Genomic DNA, 23107 nt, shown 5'->3' with positions numbered 1-23107 from the left:
ACAAAAGAAACCCAAGTCATATAGCTGTACTAACTGCCTCGCACAGAACCTCCCAGGTTGCACTCACTGTTTTTACTGTGGTGAAGACGGTCACAGAGCAGTAGGCTGCCTGAAGAAACTGAAGCGTCAGGAAAACTGGAGCCGGTCGCTGCAACGGGACAACCAGTGACCGGGCCTCGTATTCAGTCCCACAGTGTTAAGTGCAATGTGTTTAGCTCTGAGAGTCGTGCAAGGGAGAGTTTGCGGAATAAAAGGCCAAAAGTAAACATTGAAAGCGACCCCCAATCTCCCCTTTCCCTACCCACTCAGACAAGCAGGCGCCTAGCCAAGTTTATAGGCGCCAAGGCCTTTGCACGATGTGACCTTAATGGCTTGACAGTTCACAATCCACAGGAGATGCCCAGGCCCAGAGTAGTAGCTAATGCAGCAACAACACCAGCTGCTCAAACTGCTCCCGCCTTGTGGCAGCCTCCCGTGGGTCTCAGCCACCTTAGTGAAGAAGAACAAGATAAAGTAAAGAAAATGCTGTGGGAAGAATCAGCTGCTTTCGCTTGAGACAGTCATGATATTGGCTGTATTCCCAGTTTGCAGATGTCGATCAACCTCAAGGACGAGATTCCAGTGCAGAGAGCGTACTCCTCCGTCCCCAAGCCACTGTTTAAAGAGGTGAAAGAGTATGTGCAAGACTTGCTGATGAAAGGCTGGATTGTCAAGTCAAAGTCCTCTTATGCTGCGCCAGTGGTCTGTGTCCAGAAAAAAGACGGCACGCTCCGTCTCTGCATAGATTATCGTCTCTTGAATCAGAAAACCATCCCCGATCGACATCCTTTACCTAGGATACAAAACCTGACTGACACCCTTGGTGGCTATTCCTGGTTCAGCATCCTCGACCAAGGAAAAGCCTATCATCAGGGTTTTGTTGCCAAAGACTCTCAACACCTCACCGCTTTCATTACCCCCTGGGGGCTGTATGAATGGGTCCGTATCCCATTTGGCCTCTCAAACACCCCTGCAGCCTTCCAGCGGAGTATGGAAGAGATGCTAGGTCCCTTGAGAGATGACTGCTGTCTCCCGTACCTCGACGACGTGTTGTGCTATGCAAGAACCTTTGACGAGCACGTGGAAGGGGTCTGCAAAGTACTTCAAACACTTCAGAGACACGGGGTGAAGCTCGGACCTGAAAAGTGTGAGCTGTTTCACTGAGAAGTGAGATACGTGGGTCACCTTGTGTCAGCTCAAGGAGTGAGGATCGATCCCAAAGACCTGGAGGCAGTGCAAGCATTAGCCAGCAGGACGCCACAGACGGTTGGAGATGTGAGAAAGTTCGCTGGCTTCCTGGGCTATTACCGCTCCTACATCCAGAACTTTTCGAGGATAGCAAAGCCCATCTATGAGCTACTACAAGTCAAGCCAGGACAAGCAGCTGTAGAGCGTGGTAAAGACAAAGGTCCACAACTACCATCCAGAACACCTGTGGAGTGGACCACTGGACACCAGCAAGCCCTTGACTGACTTGTTTCTCTTCTTGTTAGCCCCCCTGTGTTGGCGTACCCCAACTTCAATGTGCCTTTCATGTTGCACACAGATGCTTCAGACCAGGGACTGGGCGCAATCCTTTACCAACACCAGGATGGCAAGTTGAGAGTCATCAGGTACGAGTCTAGGACCTTAACTGCAGCTGAACGAAACTACCATTTGCACAGTGGGAAGCTAGAGTTCCTTGCTCTGAAGTGGGCTGTATGTGAAAAATTCAGAGATTACCTGTTCTATGCACCTCACTTCACGATATATACAGACAACAATCCACTTACTTATGTAATGACCACAGCAAAGCTAAACGCTGTAGGCCATCGGTGGATTGGGGAACTCTCTGATTTCAGATTCGACATAAAGTACCAACCTGGAAAGTCCAACATAGATGCAGATACGTTGTCACGTCTCCCTTTAGACATTGAAGCGTACAGTGAGTCCTGCACCAAAGAGTGTTCTGAAGACGTTGTTCGCGCTGTCTGGGATGGGAGTAAAGTAGCCAAGCAGAAAGACGTAGCCTGGGTGGCGGCTCTGAACATCTCCTCCCAAGCCGACCCGCCTCCTCCCCTCGATCACTTGAATGCAATCAGTCATGATGAGCTTGCTGAAGCGCAACGTGCGGACAAAGCCATCAGTGAAATAATCAAGTTGAAAGAGACGGGTACACCCTTGACTGATGAGATATGGAAAGCCGCGAGTGGAGCTACTAAAAGGCTGTTCCATGAATGGGGGAAGCTAGTCTTGGAAAATGGTCTCCTGTACCGGTGTGCCAATGGCAGAAAGCAGTTTGTACTCCCCACCAAGTACAAAGACCTTGTCTTAAAGAAACTCCACAATGACATGGCTCATGTTGGCACAGAAAGGGTCCTCAACCTCGCCAGAGAGAGATTCTATTGGCCATTCATGGCAAGAGAGATCGAGGACCATATCACTAAGAAATGTCCATGCATAAAGTCAAAGAAGCCAGTTACTCATGCTCGCGCACCGATGGGTAGTATCACATCAAGCTCACCACTAGAGTTGGTGTGTATCGACTACTTACATCTGGAGACCAGCCGTGGTGGGTATGAGTATGTCCTAGTGGTCATTGATCATTTTACAAGATTTGCTCAGGCCTACCCGACGAAGAATAAGAGTGGAAAGACAGCGGCTGAGCGCATCTTTAATGACTTCGTCCTTCGCTTTGGATATCCCTCAAAGTTACACCATGATCAAGGCCGTGAATTCGAGAATGAACTGTTCCATACTCTCCAGCAGCTGTCAGGCATCCGTCATTCCAGAACATCGCCCTACCATCCCCAGGGAAACCTTGCGGAACGGTTCAATTGAACGATCCTGCAGATGTTGAGGACTTTGGCTGACAAAGAAAAAGAACGATGGAAAGATCAGATCCCGAGAGTTGTACATGTGTACAATTGTACTCGGCACGAGTCAACAGGCTTCTCGCCCTTCTTTCTCCTTTACGGCCGTCATCCTCGTCTCCCCATTGATCTGCTGTTCGGATTGCTTGAAGACACAGAGCCTGACTCGCCGAAGGGATACACAAAGAAGTGGGCAAAGCAGATGTCTGAGGCCTATCGAATTGCCAGTGAGAACAGCAACCCCTATTCCACTCTGTATCCCCCCTTTACATACATGCCTTACCCCTTACCATCACACCCATACATCTTACCTGTTCCTGTCACCTGTTAGGAAGAAAGAGAACTTTAGTTAAGGTGAGTTGAGTAGAAAATGGTGGGACCCATTTCTTTTTGTCAGGGAGTGTGTGACGACCACAAAAGTGTCACATTTGTGTTTATGGAAATAAGAGTAAAAGGAATTATTTTATTTTATTTTGAATACAAGTTATTGCATTTTATTTTGAAAAAGGTACCCCCAAGAGTTTTGCATTTCCTTGTGCATTGGTTTGGCTTCCCTATTCAATGTGTATGCTGTAATGTTTGCTCCATGCCAGCAGGGGGCGAGGGCGGGCGACTGGTTTAGCGTCTTGTATTGTGTTTGACCTCATTACTGCAAGATCCTTGAACCTGACAAGCTGTGTCCTCCTTTTTCTCCTGCATCACAGGTTGGTAAATGTACAAATATGCCTTGAAACTAGGAACTAGCAATGCTGAAATGTATTTGGGGTGTTAGCAAACCGTTTTTGTGTTGTAATTTTCAACAGAGACGTTTTGTGATTTTGTTTGAAGCAAGTTTGAAACACAGAGGCAAAGTCTAGCCGAGTAACAGTGCAGTGATCATGGTAATAGAAACTCAGTTTAATATATACGCTTCTCCCACGTGTTTTAGAAAATTACAATTTCGATGTGTATTGGTATTCTGCGGTCTGTAAGGTCCCCACCATTAGTTTTGAAATGTTTTTTTGTCTAATGGGGTTCAGAAGGAAAAAAGGTGACTGTTAAAAACGACGTTTGTTTACATTAAGCACTTTGAGTTCAGATGGGTGAAATGCAGTACTGTCCTGAGTTAAAACGAGGTAAAATACTTTCATGAGAAGTTTAAAAGTAACTTGAACATTAAGCTGGTTAATATTACCATTGTCTATACATTTCATTTTTGATAAATAGTTTAAAACACTAAGAAGAAGAGTAAGTGAAAATGTATTTGGTGAAAAGAGGTTTATTTCGCTATTGCTTTGTACTGAAAGACATTATGGGTTTTGTGTTGACATGGACACTGAAATTCATTGAAAATGCTTAAAGGTCATTGAACTTTGAATATGTAAATCATAAGAAAAGAAACATAACGAGTGTATTTGAAATGGGAAAACTCTAGTAAATTACTGCAAGATCCTTGAACCTGACAAGCCGTGTCCTCCTTTTTCTCCTGCATCACAGGTTGTGTTACAGGAGTCAATCTGTTAACCACGGTGCCGTTGCTACGGTACCCGTTACAAAAGCAATGGAAAGACATGGGTTCAGCCCCGCCAAAGATGTCTCATCTCCTGGAAAGGTCACGGCCTCTGTCTTCTGGGATGTTGAGAGCATCATAATCTCCAGAATGGACAGACCATCAGTGGGGCCTATTGCACTTCCCCTGTGCGACAACTGCAGGGGAAAATAAAGCAGAAGTGGCGTAGAATGCTCAGATGAGGTGTTCTGTTTCACGAGGACAATGGTCCGGTCCACACGTCGGTCACGGCTGCCATTCATGAAGGTGGCTTCAGACTCGTTCAGCACCCACCTTATTTCCCTGATTTGGCTCCTTCAGACTTCCATCTGTTTCCAAACATGAAAAGGCATCTTGCTGGAACTCATTATAACACTGATAAAGATGTCATATCTGCATTGGGTGACTTCCATGAGCTCCAGGATCAGACCTTCTATGAAAACAGTATTAAGGCGCTGCAGCGATGCTGGAACAAAGTGTGTGGACTTACATGATGATTAGGTTGAAAAATAAACCATTACATTAATTCAGTTTTTGGTCAGGCTGAAAGTGTCTCAATCACCCCTCGTAATACTGAAGAAAAATAAAGAAATTCTGTCTTCTTCAGACCCTTGGATCTCTAAAGTGGGTCTTTCTGTTCCAGTGTGATCCATCCTTCATCCATCATCATCAGCATGTATAATCACTCCACAGTTGTTCTGATTTGTGCTAAACATCAGCGAAAAGAACAATTTTTCGACCACTCAGAGAAGTCTGGATAAAAAACAAATAAAAAAAATATGATAAATGATAAATAAAAGTCCATTTTCTTGATACCAATAATTATAAGCTGCAGTCACTTTGGATAAAAGCATCTGCTGAACGGAGATGTAGAACAAAAGGACTGTGGGAGGAAAGGAAGAAGACAAAGAGGAAGAAGGTTCTACGAGGTGAAAGAACAAAAGGTGAAAGCAAATGGAAAGAAAAGATGAAGAGGCAGAGGAGAAATGCATTGTGGGAGTTGACAGAGAATAGACATAGTGAAGCAGTACGTAAAAGTCCGACAACACCAGCAAAAGAAATAAGGAATAAACTGTAATCAGTTTAAAGGAGGCAGCTGAGGCAGCGATTTACACTCATAGGTCTGGAACCAACAGCAAGGAGAATAATTAATCATTAGCAAAGTCAGGAGTGTCAATCAGTGAATTACATTTGATAAAGGTAAAAACAGACCTTTACAGATTAATTTATGTGAATACAATATTCACCTGTGAGGCCGCCTGTTGTTACACGTGTGGAAAATAAACGCTAATTAATTCTATGTAAAAAGTTATTTTCAGCTTCAAAAATGTGTTGCAAATTTATGCAAATTAACCACTAATTAAAATTCATTCATGTGAATGTGTTTAACTGTACATCTATGCAATTTCATCACTGATTAATTAATCCCTGTGTAAAAGTGCTCCAAGGCCACAAGACCGTCTGTCTACTGTTTGCATCTGTGCATTTCAATCACCAGTCGTACTTCTTTCAGCTTCTCACTTTATCACTCAGGGTCACAGCACATCTCATAAGGATCTTCTGCATGTTGATTTGGCACATTATTTATGACGGATACTCTTCCTGATGCAACTCCACATTACATGGCGAATGGGCAGGGGTGGAGTTGAACTAGTAAGGGGAATAAACAAATGGGAATAAAATGCCAAATGGGATTTTAAATTGGGAAACATAATATACTATTAACTGTAACAATTTACAATCCCAATTCCAATGAAGTTTGAAGTTGTGTAAAATGTAAATAAAAACAGAATACAATGATTTGCAAATCCTCTTCAACCTATATTCAATTGAATACACCACAAAGACAAGATATTTAATGTTCAAACTGATAAACTTTATTGTTTTTGTGCAAATATTTGCTCATTTTGAAATGGATGCCTGCAACATGTTTCAAAAAAGCTGGGACAGTGGTATGTTTACCACTGTGTTACATCACCTTTCCTTCTAACAACACTCAATAAGCGTTTGGGAACTGAGGTTGTTGAAGCTTTGTAGGTGGAATTCTTTCTCATTCTTGCTTGATGTACGACTTCAGTGCGGGGTCTCCGTTGTCATATTTTGCACTTCATAATGCGCCACACATTTTCAATGGGTGACAGGTCTGGACTGCAGGCAGGCCAGTCTAGTACCCGCACTCCTTTACTACGAAGCCATGCTGTTGTAACACTTGCAGAATGTGGCTTGGTATTGTCTTGCTGAAATAAGCAGGGACGTCCCTGAAAAAGAAGTTGCTTGGATGGCAGCATGTGTTGCTCCAAAACCTGGATGTACCTTTCAGCATTGATGGTGCCATCACAGATGTGTAAGTTGCCCATGCCATGGGCACTAACACACCCCCATACCATCACAGATGCTGGCTTTTGAACTTTGCGCTGGTAACAATCTGGATGGCCTTTTTCCTCTTTTGTCCAGAGGACGCAATGTCCATGATTTCCAAAAACAATTTGAAATGTGGACTCATCAGACCACAGCACACTTTTCCACTTTGCGTCTGTCCATTTCAAATGAGCTCGGGCCCAGAGAAGGCGGCAGCGTTTCTGGATGTTGTTGATGTATGGCTTTCACTTCGCATTGTAGAGTTTTATCTTGCACTTGTAGATGTAGCGATGAACTGTATTAACCCTCTGGGGTCTAAGGGCATTTTTTGGACAGTTCACTCGCCTGGAATAAATGTTTTGTTATTGCTGTTAACAGCTCTCCCTGCATCCCACAAGTTTTAAGCCTCTTTTTTTCAGGACAACCTGTGCTTTCAGAATATATATGTTTTTGTTGTGTTTTATAAGTGTAATAAAGGTTTACAATCAAAAATAGGCAAGGAAAAAATAAAGCAAAAAATAATTTTCCACACATTTATTCAAAACACAGCAAACTATAATAAACAACTGTTTTGACACTTTATAAAGGTAATTTGACATCTTGTGGGAAAGATTGTACAACAAAAAGGTTCAAACAATAAACAAATGCATATTTTGAACAATATATACAAAATGGTCTATGTGTTTTGTTGTCCTTTGATATGGTAAACAGTGCTTTACGCAGAGAAAGCAACAGAGTTATCCAGTAACATTCACATGCAAACTAGTGGAGCAATCCTGATAGTTACACACTCTTTGTTTGAGCACGTGAGATTGTCCTCAGAGGCTCTCCGTGTGCTCCTGCTTTCACTGATCGCTGTGCGTAATGGTACAGGGCACACTGAGTATGTACTAATAGTATGTACTCATTGGAGCACCCAGGGGGCTATTCAAACGGGCCAACTAGTAACACATCACTCCTGAAAACTATCTTTGGCTTTTCACGTGAGGTAAATCTGCCCTACGATTGGACTTTGGAAAACCATGTGACGGTGAACCAATTCCGATTGGACGCTCACATTGCGCACGTCATCACACAGCTTCTATGAGGAGTACAAAGATGGCCGATGGCTGGCTCGAAAGTCCGCGGAGTTAACTTTTCAGAAAAAAAAAAAAAAAAGTAAGTTTCTATCTCATATCATTCAAAGGTTATTTATAATTTAGTATAATGGTTTTCTGAAGTGTTCCTGAGCCCATGCGGTAAGATCCTTTACACAATGATGTCGGTTTTTAATGCAGTGCCGCCTGAGGGATCAAAGGTCATGGGCATCCAATGTTGGTTTTCAGTCTTGCCGCTTACATGTAGAAAGTTCTCCTGATTCTCTGAATTTTCTGATTATATTATGGACTGTAGATGATGGAATCCCTAAATTCCTTGCAAATGAATGTTGAGAAACATTGTTCTTAAACTGTTGGACTATTTTTTCATGCAGTTGTTCACAAAGTGGTGATCCTCACCCCATCTTTGCTTGTGAATGGCTGAGACTTTTGGGGATGCTCCTTTTTTTTTTTTACCAATCATGAGGGCCTCAGTTCCCAAATGCTTATTGAGTGTTGTTAGAAGGAAAGGTGATGTAACACAGTGGTAAACATACCACTGTCCCAGCTTTTTTGAAACATGTTGCAGGCATCCATTTCAAAATGAGCAAATATTTGCACAAAAACAATAAAGTTTATCAGTTTGAACATTAAATATCTTGTCTTTGTGGTGTATTCAATTAAATATTGGTTAAAGAGGATTTTCAAATCATTGTATTCTGTTTTTATTTACATTTTACACAACATCCCAACTTAAATGGAATTGGGGTTGTATTGCAGTTTGCGTTTTCCATGAAAACACCCAGGGTTTGTCGATCTGCTTAACATAACTACATTAAGTAAACATGTAATTTCATTTTTTTTTAGAGTAAATGGTCTACATTTATATAGTGCTTTGCCATCTGCATCAGACACTCAAAGCTCTTTACAATGATGCCTCATATTCACCCAGTCACACAAACACACCAGTGTCAGGGTGCTGCCATGCATACATGTCAACCCCTTTGAGGGTCCACCTGTATAACCAAGTGATTAAAATCCATAAAATCAACACAAAATCCTTATAACCTCCAAATCGCACCAAAATCAGTTTTATTACAGTACACACAACCGCATAGCGGTTTCACATAACTGGGTTTTTTGTCCACAAATTATGAGTTGCCGCAATGACATTAAAGTCAAGATCATTAGTTTTTCCTCCACAGTTGAATTTCAAACAATAGCGATCTAGTATTCATGCGTCAAGCTGAATTTTATTGAACTGAATGTGTCAAATTTAGTTATTTTTTTACAGAAACAAGAACTGTCTGTCAGTAATGGAAATACATTCATAAAATCATGAAAAATAAATTGAAAAAAGTAAATAAATATGAAATTGGTCACTGGATCCTTAAACTTTGGACATAATAAACTCTTCATGATGGATCCTTGATCTCTGGACATAAATAGGAATAAACAAAATCTGTAGTTTTTGTCAAAAGCATTTCCTTTCAGACATTATTGGCATGAATGTCTTTCCATACGTCTGAGCTCGCTGTGCTTCACGTCAGCATCAGTTTAATTCATAAAGAATGCAGGACGTCTCATTTTGGGAAGAAAAAAACATTTTAGTCGATTGTAGTTTCGTGCCTGTAATACGTTTTAAAGAGGTGTCATTTTATTTAAAGCGGCAATTAATTTTGAAGTTATTAATTCCGACCGAACTCTGTCTCAGCAAACCACGGAATGGAGGACGATTCTCGCTTCTTGACTACAACAAGATAAGAGTCCTAGTTAGTGACTTTAATCCACACAAAAGTGACTCACGATATTTTAATAGCTTTGAGAGGGGTTAAGAAGCAGACTTGCTGTTTCTGAAGAGCAGCAAATCAAAGAACCAATGAGCTAGTGGATTGAAGCATTGCTTCATTTGGTTCATGCATCAAAGTGGAGTCACGCTGCAGAAACGGCTGATTACAGAGCCACTGCAGACCAAACCCTTCTTCTTTGTCAGATCAATCGTTTCCATCTCACCCTGTCCTCTGTATCTTCCTCTGTCACACCAACCACCTGCACGTCGTCTCTCTGCACCTCCATGAACCTTCTCTTTGTCCTCCCTCTTCTCCTCCTGCCTGGTGGCTCCATCCTCAGCATCCTTCTCCCTATATACCCTGGGTCCCTCCTCTGCACATGTCCAAACCATCTCAATCTCGCCTCTCTGACTTTGTCTCCAAATCGTCCCACCTGAGCTGTCCCTCTGATATGTTCATTCCTAATCTTGTCCATTCTTGTCACGCCCAAAGAGAATCTCAACATTTTCAGCTCTGCCACCTCCAGCTCTGCCTCCTGTCTTTTTGTTAGTGCCACTGTCTCTAAACCATACAACATAGCTGGTCTCACTACGGTTTTGTAAACTTTCCCCTTCACTCTTGCTGATATTCTTCGGTCACAAATCACTCCTGCCACCTTTCTCCACCCACTCCACCCTGCCTGCACTCTCTCCTTCACCTCTCTACCACACTCTCCATTACTTTGAACAGTTGACCCCAAATATTTAAACTCATCTACTTTCACCACTTCTACTCCTTGTAACTGCACTATTCCACTGGGCTCCCTCTCATTCACACACATGTACTCAGTCTTGCTTCTACTGACTTTCATTCCTCTTCTCTCCAAAGCATATCTCCACTTCTCCAGACTAGACTTAACTTGCTCTCTACTCTCACTACAGATCACAATGTCATCTGCAAACATCATAGTCCATGGGGACTCCTGTCTGATCTCATCTGTCAACCTGTCCATCACCACTGCAAACAAGAAAGGACTCAGAGCTCATCCTTGGTGTAATCCCACCTCCACCTTGAATGAGTCTGTCATTCCGACTGCGCATCTCACCGCTGTCACACTATTCTTGTACATGTCCTGCACTACCCTAACATACTTCTCTGCCACTCCAGACTTCCTCATACAATGCCACAACTCTTCTCTTGGCGCCCTATCATAAGCTTTTTCTAAGTCCACAAACACACAATGTAACTCTTTCTGTCCTTCTCTGTACTTTTCCAACAGTATTCTCAGAGCAAACATTGCATCTGTAGTGCTCTTTTTCGGCATGAAACCATATTGCTGCTCACAGATCTTCACCTGTTTTCTAAGCCTCGCTTCTACTACTCTTTCCCATAACTTCATGCTGTGGCTGATCAGCTTTATGCCTCTGTAGTTACTGCAGCTCTGCACATCACCCTTGTTCTTGAAAATAGGAACCAGCACACTTCATCTCCACTCCTCAGGCATCCTCTCACTTTACAAGATTTTATTAAACAATCTGGTTAGAAACTCTACTGCCATCTCTCCTAGACATTTCCATGCCTCCATTGGAATGTCATCTGGACCAACTGCCTTTCCACTCTTCATCCTCTTCATAGCAGCCCTCACTTCTTCCTTGCTAATTCTTTTACTTCCTGATTTACTCTCACCACAACATCCAGCCTTTTCTCTTGCTCATTTTCTTTATTTATCAACTCTTCAAAATATTCCCTCCACCTTCTCAGCACACACTCCTCACTTGTCAGCACATTACCATGTGCATCTTTTACCACCCTAACCTGCTGCACATCCTTTCCAGCTCTGTCCCTTTGTCTGGCCAATCGGTACAAGTCCTTTTCTCCTTCCTTACTATTCAACTTCTTGTACAGCTCGCAATATGCCTTTTCCTTTGCTTTTGCCACTTCTCGCCTTACGCCGCAGTTGTCCAAAATTGCTTCCCCTCCAACTAGTGCTTCTCTCACCTGCTCGCTAAATTTCACACAACAGTCTTCCTCCTTCAGCTTCCACCATCTGATCGTTTGTTGAGCTCTCACTCGCTTCTTCTTCTTTACCTCTAAAGTCATCCTACAAACAGTCATCCTACAAACAACCATCCTATGCTGTCTAGTGACACTCTCTCCTGCTACCACCTTACAGTCTGTGATTTCTTTTAGCTTGCATCTCCTATAAAGAATGTAGTCCACCTGTGTGCACCTTCCTCCACTCTTATATGTTACCCTGTGTTCCTCCCTTTTCTTAAAGTAGGTATTCACCACAGCCATTTCCATCCTTTTTGCAAAATCAACTACCATCTGTCCTTCCCCATTCCTATCCTTGATACCATATCTACCCATTACTTCCTCATCACCTCTGTTCCCTTCACCAACATGCCCATTGAAGTCTGCTCCTATCACCACTCTTTCATGCTTGGGCACACTCTCCACCACCTCATCTAACACACTCCAGAAATCTTCTTTCTCCTTCATCTCACAACCTACCTGTGGGGCATATGCACTGATGATATTCATCATCACCCCTTCAATTTCCAACTTCACACTCATCACCCTGTCAGACACTCGCTTAACCTCCAACACACTTTTAACATACTCTTCCTTTAAAATGACCCCAACACCATTTCTCTTCCTGTCCTCACCATGGTACAACAACTTGTACCCACCGCCGATGCTCCTGCTCTTACTTCCCTTCCACTTGGTCTCTTGCACACACAATATGTCTACCTTTCTCCTCTCCATCATATCAGCCAGCTCTCTCACTTTACCAGTCATACTACCAACATTCAAAGTCCCCACTCTCATTTCCACCCTTCTAGTTTTCTTCTTCTCCCGCTGTTCGTGGCAACGTTTTCCTCCTCTTCTTCGTCGTCTTCGCCCAGCAGTAGCCCAATTTCCACCGGCACCCTGTTGGGCAATAGCACCGGTGGCGGACGTTGTTAACCCGGGCCACGACTGATCCGGTATGGGAATTCGATTCTGAGTCTGCATAGTTGGGTTGGCTTGTTTTACGCCGGATGCCCTTCCTGACGCAACCCTCCTCATTTATCCGGGCTTGGGACCGGCACTCAGAATGTACTGGCTGCACACCCCATGTGGCTGAGTTTGCAGACCAAACCCTGAATATCCGTAAGACTTTATTTGTACGTTCGTATGACACTGAAACTCGGAAAAATCCATATAATTTACGGACAGTCCCTATAAGTTGACATGGCCATGCAAGGCTCCCACTACACGGAGCAACTCAGGGATTAAGGACCTTGCCCAAGGGCCCTTAGTGATTTTCCAGTCAGGTTAGGGTTTGAACTGAGGATCCTCTGGTCTCAAGCCCAACATTCAACCACTAGACCATCACCTTTCGTGAGTGCAGATAAAACAATTTTCACAGGTGCACAATTTGCATCTGGTATTTCTTTTGGTAGAAATGACTTGATCTTAATGAGTGAAGTCTTTACCCTTAAATACACTGGAGATACATGCTGGGTCATGTGAGTTTGTATGTGTGTGTGTGTGTGTGTGTGTGTGTATGGGAGGCAGTGATTGGTTCTCTTTGGGTTTGGTTCTATTACATCATTACAATTTTAACAAACTAAAGCTTTTTTGTGGCATTCTAAGGCAGTCTGGGAAGCTAAATATGGACTCTTTAATCATCATTTTAATATGTAATTTTGATTTTAAATATTGGAAATTCTGTGTTGCATTTTTCATCAATTGGCCTTTGTTTATGCAAGACCGTTCCCATATTTCAGCAGACCTTTGGTCAGCAGGTCTGGGATGTGGGATCACAACCCCTCTAAATCCACCACTAGTGGATCACAACCCCCACCCCAAAACAAACAAACAAACAAACAAACAAAAACACCTTATAACTCATGTCGTGATGCCATTTATTTATTCATTTTAATGCAGAGGGAAAAAAAGATACAATTTAAATTCAAGCTTTAGCAAAAATTCTCTATGCATTGACAACAAGCCAACTAGCATGGTCATTCTACCTGCACGTGCAGGGGAGCAACCAGGAAGTTTATGTGGCCACGGCCGGAGTCATGTCACATGACTTCAAATTCAAACACGAGCTAACCACTTAGCTGCGCCAGAGTGTATGTTTAAACATAAGTAACAACACTGTACATTAGATTATTTTACCTGCTTTATAAGAACACAGTTTTTGTGTCCGTCATTCAACTTAAAGCTACAGTGTGTAGGATTTAGTGACATCCAGTGGTAAGGTTGCAGACTACATCATACATCCTGGTCACAATTTTCACATTTTTGCTTCTTTGGTGATGGTGTTTCATGCTCCTTTGCCTTTTGTTGTGATAAAACATATAAGGGTTCACAAATGTTTTAGCATGCATGAGCAACCATTGCTAATGTAGAGTCAGTTGAGACTCAAGGCAAAAATTTAGAGGGGCACCTTTAATGTGAGAGAAATGATCAGTTATCTTTAGGGTTTTTTTTTCTGTTATTTGATCATGTTTTATGCTAGTTCTTGTGATGAGCTTGTTAAAGTTTCGAAGATAAGTGAAATGAAGTCAAAGAAGCAACATTTAGCACAATAGTCCAAGAGCGATTGTTGCCGCCTTGTGTTGTGGCAAAGGAATGTATTAGTTATGATTTTAGGACAATGCTATATTTTTGTGTCTTTTTTTGAAAGATATAGGTACTTGTAAGGTTTTTTGTAGTATTAATCATTAAACACTCCCGTAATAGCATCAAAGTAGTATTAGTAAAAAAAAAAAAGTGGAAGTTAAAAAGGTTCTCCTTTTATGTAGGACACCCTTATGAGTCATTGTCACCCCTAGCATTTATACAGTCACATGTCCCTGTGTCATCCATTACCTCATCTGGTAAGAGAATAGAATTTGTACATGTGAATTTGAACAAGAAACAGTCATAGATTGAGTTATTTGTGGGATGATCTGCTACTATGCTGTCCTCTGTCCCTCTCAATTAGATCTTTTTTCTTCTCTGTGTGCATTCTGACTCTCTCAGTGCTTTTACTCTGATCCTGTGGTTACTTTACATAATGGCTGTAGCAGTTTCGGTTTCTGCTTTCTCCGCTCTTGCCTTGGCTCGAAGTTCTTCCTTTTGCTTTTCATAATCCAATTTGCTCTGTTCCCTCTTTTTTCAGCTTTCGTCTGTCTCCACACCACTATCCTAGACTTCCTTCCACTCATTTTAAATAGATAACCTGAAAAGAATCACAATAACTCATAAAAATAAACATTAACATCAATATTTTACAAAACTACTTTTAGACCCGTCTTAAACTGCACTGTCACAAAAATTTCAGATTTTTTAAGGTGCTTAAACTAAGTGCACATTTTATTTCAAGCATAACATATTATACACCAAAATAAAGCTTATGTAATGAGCATTTGGCTCACATCCTTGCATGAATCCCAGTATGCTTTGTAAAGCAAAGAGGAATTAAAGTAAACTGAAACACTGCTTAAAGTTTGGTAAAAATGTACAGTGTTTCATAGGTTTACCATGAAATTAAGAGCCTGCAACAGACGGATGCCTTCGTACAAATCCATTACGTGATGCATCAATCAAAGTTCTGAGCATTTATGCAGTAGAATAGAAAACACAACACTGTAATTGTATTCTGAATAACAATGACATTATAATATTTAGTTTTTCAAATAACACATACAGGACAACCGTACCTGGTCTGGTATATGGAAGAACAACTTACTCAATTTTCCACATGTTGGGCTATAAATCAGTCTTAAAACAACTCAAGACATGCATCTTTAAATTTTAGGTCTGTAGTGTGCAACTTAGTGAAGACTCTGAGACTTTTATAACCTTGTTTTTTTTTGTGCATCAGCATGTAACACGGGACATTCCAAACCAGAATGTTTGGAGCTAGTTTGCTGCCCAGGAGAATTTCCCTAACTCAGGAATTGTGATACAGTTGGACAGAGTAAGCCGATAGCTTTCCACTGATGTATAGATTGTTGTTGTAGCACACAAAAAAAAAATGAAGCTAGGTGTATCATTTTATAAAAGGAAACCAGGAATTTTCCAAAATGGACCACCTCGTGAAATGCACCCATACCCCAAAGTGACATACGGCTCAGGCTGTAATTTAAAGTTTGTCAGCTCTTGGGGCCCTCGGCTTTCCTGTTGTGAAGCAGCGCCTCTGATTGTATGAACATGGTGGTGTCCATGAGGGGACGCACTCCCATGTAGATATCAAGGGCTCATTCTAAGCTAAAAAACCCCACATTGTTTTGCTGTCACAGGTAATTAATAAGTCAATGCTACACTCCATTTCAGCTAATAAATGCCACTAAACCTACACACTGTAGCTTTAAAGACAAGTGGCTGTAAAAGGGATGACTAATTCATTATATACTTCCTAAATTTAATTTAAACTTCAATCAGGATACCGAGATGTGTTTTCATTTTGAGATGAAAAATCAGAATAATTAAAGCCTGGTTTGTTTTTACAATCTGTGATTACATTTTATAAGAGTTGCAAACATTAAAAACTAGGGATGGGATGACTAGCCCTAAGAGCAGACTATGACTATCTAACATCCGACTAGCTGAAAGCCATTTATTAAGTTCATTTAAGCCTTAAAAGAATCAACCTGCTAGAGCTGCCACTGCTCCCTTCACTCAGTGACGAACGTGTGTGAACCTCGACAGGTGACTTAAATGGCTCAAACAGGTCGTCTATGACTAGTAAATGAATACAGCTATTGTCTTCATGCTAATGCTGTTTTTTTGTTTGTGATTTTGTGCTTATATTTGTTAAAAATAAATGTCACATTTGAGTTTCACCATGAAGATTCAAGATTCAATTGACTTAATGACTCAATGTCAAATTTAGTCACCGACGAGTCGACTAGTCAATGACTAACGGTACCTGACTAGTCGGCTAATGATTTTCATGAGTCATCCCGACCTTATTAAAAACAGCTCACCATATACTCACTTATTACACTCCTCTCCAGCCTTGAGGTGATGTAAAAATGCAGAGAGATATTTGCCATATTATCTGACTGAAATAAAAAAAGCAACAAACCGCCTTGTCACATCTTATGGAGAGACAAACTGTGACATGACTCAGGCAGCGAGCAACAACAGTCCCCAAAACCACATGGAGACAATTTCTCACGCAGCCAAATTAAGCACAAATGTGACACTAGTTGTGTTTTTTCATAGTAATAACCATAACCACAACATCAACATTATTATTTTTTTTTCCTAGATTTGGACTTTAAAGTTGACATTCATGTGGTCTGTAAAATGTAAACAAATGAATCTCCTGCATTCACAGAGTTTAACGTTATGAACCGTTACAGCTGGCGAGAAATGTTTTTATCATACATCATTAATAACACATGAAAGAGGTCAGAGTTCAACGATGAAGTGGGTTTGATATTTTTTACATAACAATTATAGTCAAAGAGCTATTCACAGCTAACAGCATATTTAGCTTCATAAACAGGATTCCCCTTCATTGCAGTTATTGTTCGCTAAATGTACTTTTGTGCTACAAAAACATCAAACGTTCATATAAAATATCTTCGCGTGTTCAGGTTTTAACAACAGTAACAATTAAGCACAAATAGTCTTACAGCCATGTTAGCATGTCTTCTTAAGGCACCAGTATACTTCAAAAGATGCATGACAAAATGTAGAATAAAATACAAAAAAAAATGCAACAATAGACCAGCGGTGATTGTGTCCTTAACTGAATTATTTTTATGTTGGTAGGAAATTTACAGTCACAAGTCACTTTTTTTCTAAAACAAGGCCTCATTTATGCGAGCTGTAATGACGCACAGCTGGTAGGTGCTAAATTTACTTTTGCAATAACAAAACGGAAAGAAAAACAATACTGAGATGGCTGCTTTTCCTGAAAATGTCCACATTTTGCTCATGCAAGTGCTAGCATTGTAGTAGCATTTTAGAAGCAAGACAGTGGATCAAGCCAGAAAAAAGTCAAGAATTTTATATTCTTTATGATATGATCAGTCATGATATTGTGACCAATCACAATTATCAGATGTAGAAAATACATGTTTCGGGGGTTGACACAAAGAAAACAACAACAAACACAACAAAACAAAATACAAAGAAATAATCACTGTAGATGCAAAAGACAAATTCCTATCCTGATGTTTGACATATTTTAAAGAATACTGGCACCTTTACAGAGGAACCATGATGGGCGTCCCTACATGGAGTCTGCTAGCTTGTGGAAAAGATGACCAGGATTCATAAAATCACAGTGCAGACAGAAGAAATCAACTTGATGCCCATTGCGGATGGGTTTGGCTAATATTCAGTGCCTGCTGGTTAAAATCAAGTCCAGCTAGAAACGCTGCGCCATGTGAAATACACCTGTTGACTCAAAAGTTCTGAATGTGTTAATTAGTTGATGGTTGCCATGGTAACTCTTAGCCCTGTTTGGACTTTCAGTAGAACAAAGGACATTCTTACATACTTTACGTTTGGAAAAACAGCAACACTCGCCATTCATTGGTGGACATGAATAACAAGCTAATAGCAATATATAAGTTACTTTTGTTATTATAGTAAAGAGCAGCGAATACATGAAGCTAACTTAAATAGTAGGCTAACTAGCCAAGATCAGTCAATACAACTTTCAGCCAAGCAAGCTAGCATGGCTGATTAGCATCTAGCTGTTTCAAAACAGTCATGTTGAGCATGTAGCTAACTAGCTGTGTTGAATAAGGGTTTTGCTAATCAGTGCTGCATTTGCCAAGCCAGGCTGCTATCCTGGCATTCCTGATATCCTGACATTTTGGCCTTGTAGTTGTGACAAACATTTGTATACATTGCCTTAATCTCCACATACCTCATCTCTGAATACCTGAAGCTGGCTTCAACAGTAAGCTAACTAGCCTAGCCTTGTCACTGCAAAAATACGTTAAGCCAGCTAGCAGGGTTACTTAGCATGTATGTGGTTGTCTCCAAAACAGGCGTATAGTGTAGGTAGCTAATTAGTAAATTGGTGTATTGTTATCACCCAAAATGTAATGTGGTGCTCCAGTATGGTGCATGTGGTCAGTAAAGCAGACAAACATGACAAATTTCAGAGTTCCAGACCATATTGGTATAGAGAGATTTCATGCGATGTATCGGTCATGTGATTTTTGCGCCTTGCGGCCATTATGGATTACGACGCGGTGGCCGCTGTGATACGCTACGTGCATTTGGCAAACAATTGCAGAAGCTTCAACAATGGTCAACTTTTGTGCTGTGTTCGGTTGTTCAAACAGAGGTGAAAAAAATGAGTCAGTTCGGTCATGTTACGAGCGTTCTAAGCGCTGCAGAGAGACCTGGCTCAGCAGAAGAGGCAGAACAGATCTGAAGGAAGCTTTAATATGGCCAGAACCAAGCAGACCGCCCATAAATCCCCTTGAGGAAAAGCTCACTCATGCAATGCACTCACTCATGGTTTTACTCATAAACAACTAATTCCAGTCAGTTTATCGATATTAATGGCACCTCTGTCATTTTTACGAAGAGAAAATATCACACATATGACATATCTTTTAAAGGAATGCGCTAAATTCTGAAGTTTTGCGCTTATAACAGACACATGTGCTGAAAGGCATTATGGGAAATTCAAATGTCTCTTTCAATCACTTCCTGCCCCCCCCCCCCAGTCAAAATGACAAGAACACTGCCATCTACTGGATGCGAGTGTGAAGTTTTGCATGTGCCTTTTTTACAAATGAAAAAAAAATGACATTTACAAATACACATTTATTTGTAAAACCAACACATATGTTACAGGAACTTGTGTGTTGTTTTTACAAATAAATAAATCAACCAACCAGTGAAGGAGACTCATTTTCCCATAATGCCTTTTGGCAAGTGTGTCTGTTAAATAAACCTTCAGAATTTTGCGCATTCCTTTAAAATGTAATATCTCATATGTGTGATATTTCCTCTCTGTAAAAATGACAGAGGTAACGTTAATATTGATAAACTTTCTGGAAGTAGTTGTTTATGAGTAAAACTATGAGTGAAAAGTGTGTTGCATTTCATGTCTCTTACCTGCCATTTTTTTTGGGGGGGGGGGGGGGGGGATGGGGAGCAACAGCAGCCAGCCCCTTCCCCTCCCTGGGGAGGACTGAACTCACAGCGGTCTGACTACGTAAGACAGAAGCTCTCACTTGTTCGTTTTTGGGTTTGTGGTTGCTTTTGATTTTACTCAGAAGCCTCGGTGGTGCTTAAACTCCAAACTGGTTTATAAATAGCCAACAATACTAAAAGTTAGTGGTTAGCTGTAACTTCTGCTAATTTTTAATTTTTTATTTTTATCTTTTGCAGTTTATCAGTTTAGCATTATAAAAGTTAACTTTTCAGTTAGTGGATTAGCGTTTATTGGAGCAAACTTTTTGGTTAGCTGTGCTCACCACTGCAGGAAGCTAATCTGAAGAGTATGCTAGTTAGCCTAGCCTAATGACTGTAATCATGTGCCTAAAAGTAACAAAGCATTTTAAATCCTGACAATGTGTGCATTTATCAACATCAGGCTCTCTTCTAAAAACTCTGACCTTGTTGTTGTGATATTTATGTGACAATGATGAATAGTGACTGAGTTTCAAGCCTGTTAATTCTGACATTTTATCAACACTTCATCTGACTACAGCTGTACAGAACAAAATGTTTTGTACTTGCCTTCTATAATTCAATTAATGGTTATTTTGGTTATGCAAAATGTTAGACTTTGATATTTAAGAAGCATTTCACAAATGTGAGTGCAAAATTAGCAACAAAGAGCAGGAAAGATTGAAGCAAAGAAACAAATCCATAAACATTCACTTAAAACTTGACCGATATCAACTCAACATTACTGACGATGCTGTTTACAGAGGATTTAGAAATACGGTTAATAACGAGTAAAACTAACAGCGAAGCACCAGCAAATTCTACTGGAGGACTATAGGCAATCCAACCACACATAATTAATTTTATATTTAAGGCAAAGTTCAAACAAGTGTTTCACCTTAAAAACAAGTGTTAATCAAACGTTCTTGATTTCTGACTTGGTACAAAACATCACAATGAAGACAAAAATGTACAATCTTTTTGATCACATGAATTTTTCCAACCTTATTTGAAATAAAGTTAAAGTAAAATGCAAAAAAAACAAAAATGCAGTTTGAGTTCCAAACAAAGCTCAATAAATCTTGAAGTTCTTTAAAAAAGGAGAAAACAAATCAACACACACATATATATTATTAAAGTAGACACCAATCCCAAAAAGAAACCACGACTTAGTTGCGCAATAATCACACACACTGTTTTCTTAGCTGTTCTTCTGCACAACAAAGCTCTAGTTTCACATCTAAACCAGAAGAGCATTCAGTTTGTATGCTTCTGCCAAGGTCCAAAATGCCTCACAGCACAAGATTTATGCATATCTGTGATTTATTTGTTGAATATGAAGTTAAAACTTTAAGTGAGCACTTTCTACATGAGGTGATTCTGTAATTTTTGCCCATTAGCAACTGGATTTTTGTTTAACTCTGGATCAAGATCTGTGATTGTGAAATGTATATTCACACAGTACTGAGGAACTAGAAGTCCCCTTTGAGTTATTTCTAAGTTGCCTTTGTTCTACTTGAGAAGACATTTTATTTTATTTTTGTTGTGGATGCTTTGAAAAGTGTTGAGTTCAGAGTATCATGTTTCCCTCGACAAAGGAGGTTCTATTTGATCCTTACTGGTTTGTTCATTCATTAGTAGGATCAGTAAGTTAATGACTAATTAATTATTTTCCATGAACCTTGGATCTTAAGTAACAGGTCATGGGACTTTTTGGCTGTTGGTGGATAAGTTGAGTCTTAATGGTTCATGGAACCTTTTGGATGTTGAGGATAGGTTTGGTCTTAATAATACTTCATGAGACGTTTTGGACCTTGGTAGAAAGGTTGGGTCTTAATAATGGTTCATGGGACTTTTTGGAACTCGTGGATACACTGGGTCTTATTTGTTCATGGGACCTTTTCGACCTTGGTGGAAATATTGGCTCTTAATAATGATTCATGGGACTTTTATGTACCTAGGTGGATAGATTGGGTCTTAATCTTAGTTAATGCGAGTTTTTGGATCTTGGTGTATAGGGTGGGAACTAAATAATGGTTCATCTAACTTTTTGGAACTTGTGGATGCTGGGTCTTATTCGTCTATGGGGCCTTTTGGACCTTGGTGGATAGGTTGGGTCTTAATAATGGTTCATGGGACTTTTTGGAACTTGTGGATACACTGGGTCTTATTTGTTCATGGGACCTTCGGACCTTGGTGGAAATTTGGGTCTTAATAATGATTCATGGGACTTGTTTGGACCTTGGTGGAAATTTGGGTCTTAATAATGACTCATGACTTTGTGGACCTTGGTAGATAAGATGGGCCATCATAATGATTCAGTTATTGGACCTTGGCAGGAAACAAGCACCCTATCAATAGGTGTTGATGTCTTTGTTTAATTATCCCAGAAGCTGTCTGTGTTGACAAATATTTAACACTTTAACTGTTTGTGTTAAACTGTCCTGGATTCTCAGAACATCAAGTTCAGTTTCAGGTTTGAGTTCTACTTTAAGACACAAAGAAGAGAAAGAGCCCCTTTGTCCCTTGGAAGGGGGGTCAAAGCACGGTGACCCCTGCCTCCTGCTTTGCCACTGTGGTGCAGGAAGTCCAAATTCCTCTGTTGACACAGTAACACCTCGACCTGTCCCCACCTGCTTCACCTGCACAACATCGCACACCCAGAGTGCAACACAGCACGTCCACACCAACATCATCCTGAACTTTTCCACCCAAACGGCATCCACACCTGGAAACCAAAACATCAGTAACCATGTGACCTCTGCTGTCCGACTCTTCATTTCTGTTCCAGCTGCCTTTAACCTTTCACCCGTGCAACCAATGAGACTAAAGTTCTGCACGATTCCTCCGTTTCCCGGACTTGTATCACAACTTTAATGCACATCAAAGTGTACTGGCAAAACATCTGTTAGAATTCTTGATCTGGTCATAGATTATTATTATTATTTTGTAAATGTCATCTGTGCACCGTGATCCAAAACATGATTATCAACCTTTATTGTCATTAAGAAGAACTTTACTGCTTTAATTTTGTTTGGCATCACCGCACGTGAGGTCCTTCCTCTTTTTTGTAAGGCATCAGATTCTTCTTAAAAGCTTCAACTAGATGTTCAAAGACCGCTATTAAGTGTGCAATATGCTACTCACATTGACTTTCAGCCTGTAAAGGTCACTGTTAATGTCAGTTATTTCAGACTGCAAAAACAGGGGTCATCATTCAGATTCAGTTTGTTTCCAGAACCTCCACAAGAAGAACAGCAGCTTTAAAGGGGAGCACATTGAAAACTATTTTGTTACCGGGACACACATCTTATTTACTACACCTGCTCCTGGTCCCTCAGCTTA

The 23107-nt window shown here is 40.7% G+C and overlaps 2 long non-coding RNA genes across 2 annotated transcripts; one reads left to right on the top strand and one right to left on the bottom strand.

The window, feature by feature from the left end:
* The first annotated feature begins 15844 nt into the window (after positions 1 to 15844).
* On the top strand, positions 15845 to 16212 carry LOC117511879. The gene is made up of 2 exons (XR_004561116.1): positions 15845 to 15984; positions 16076 to 16212. It is a non-coding gene; the product is annotated as an uncharacterized LOC117511879 (long non-coding RNA).
* A 5076-nt stretch (positions 16213 to 21288) lies between these two features.
* Positions 21289 to 22676, bottom strand: LOC117511880. Its single transcript, XR_004561117.1, has 2 exons — positions 21862 to 22676; positions 21289 to 21624 (listed from the first exon to the last, which is right to left on the bottom strand). It is a non-coding gene; the product is annotated as an uncharacterized LOC117511880 (long non-coding RNA).
* Positions 22677 to 23107: the final 431 nt, after the last annotated feature.

This window comes from Thalassophryne amazonica, chromosome 6 (genome assembly GCF_902500255.1).
Source record: "Thalassophryne amazonica chromosome 6, fThaAma1.1, whole genome shotgun sequence".
Taxonomy (NCBI): Eukaryota; Metazoa; Chordata; class Actinopteri; order Batrachoidiformes; family Batrachoididae; genus Thalassophryne; species Thalassophryne amazonica.
This window is presented reverse-complemented; position numbering and strand designations above follow the sequence as displayed.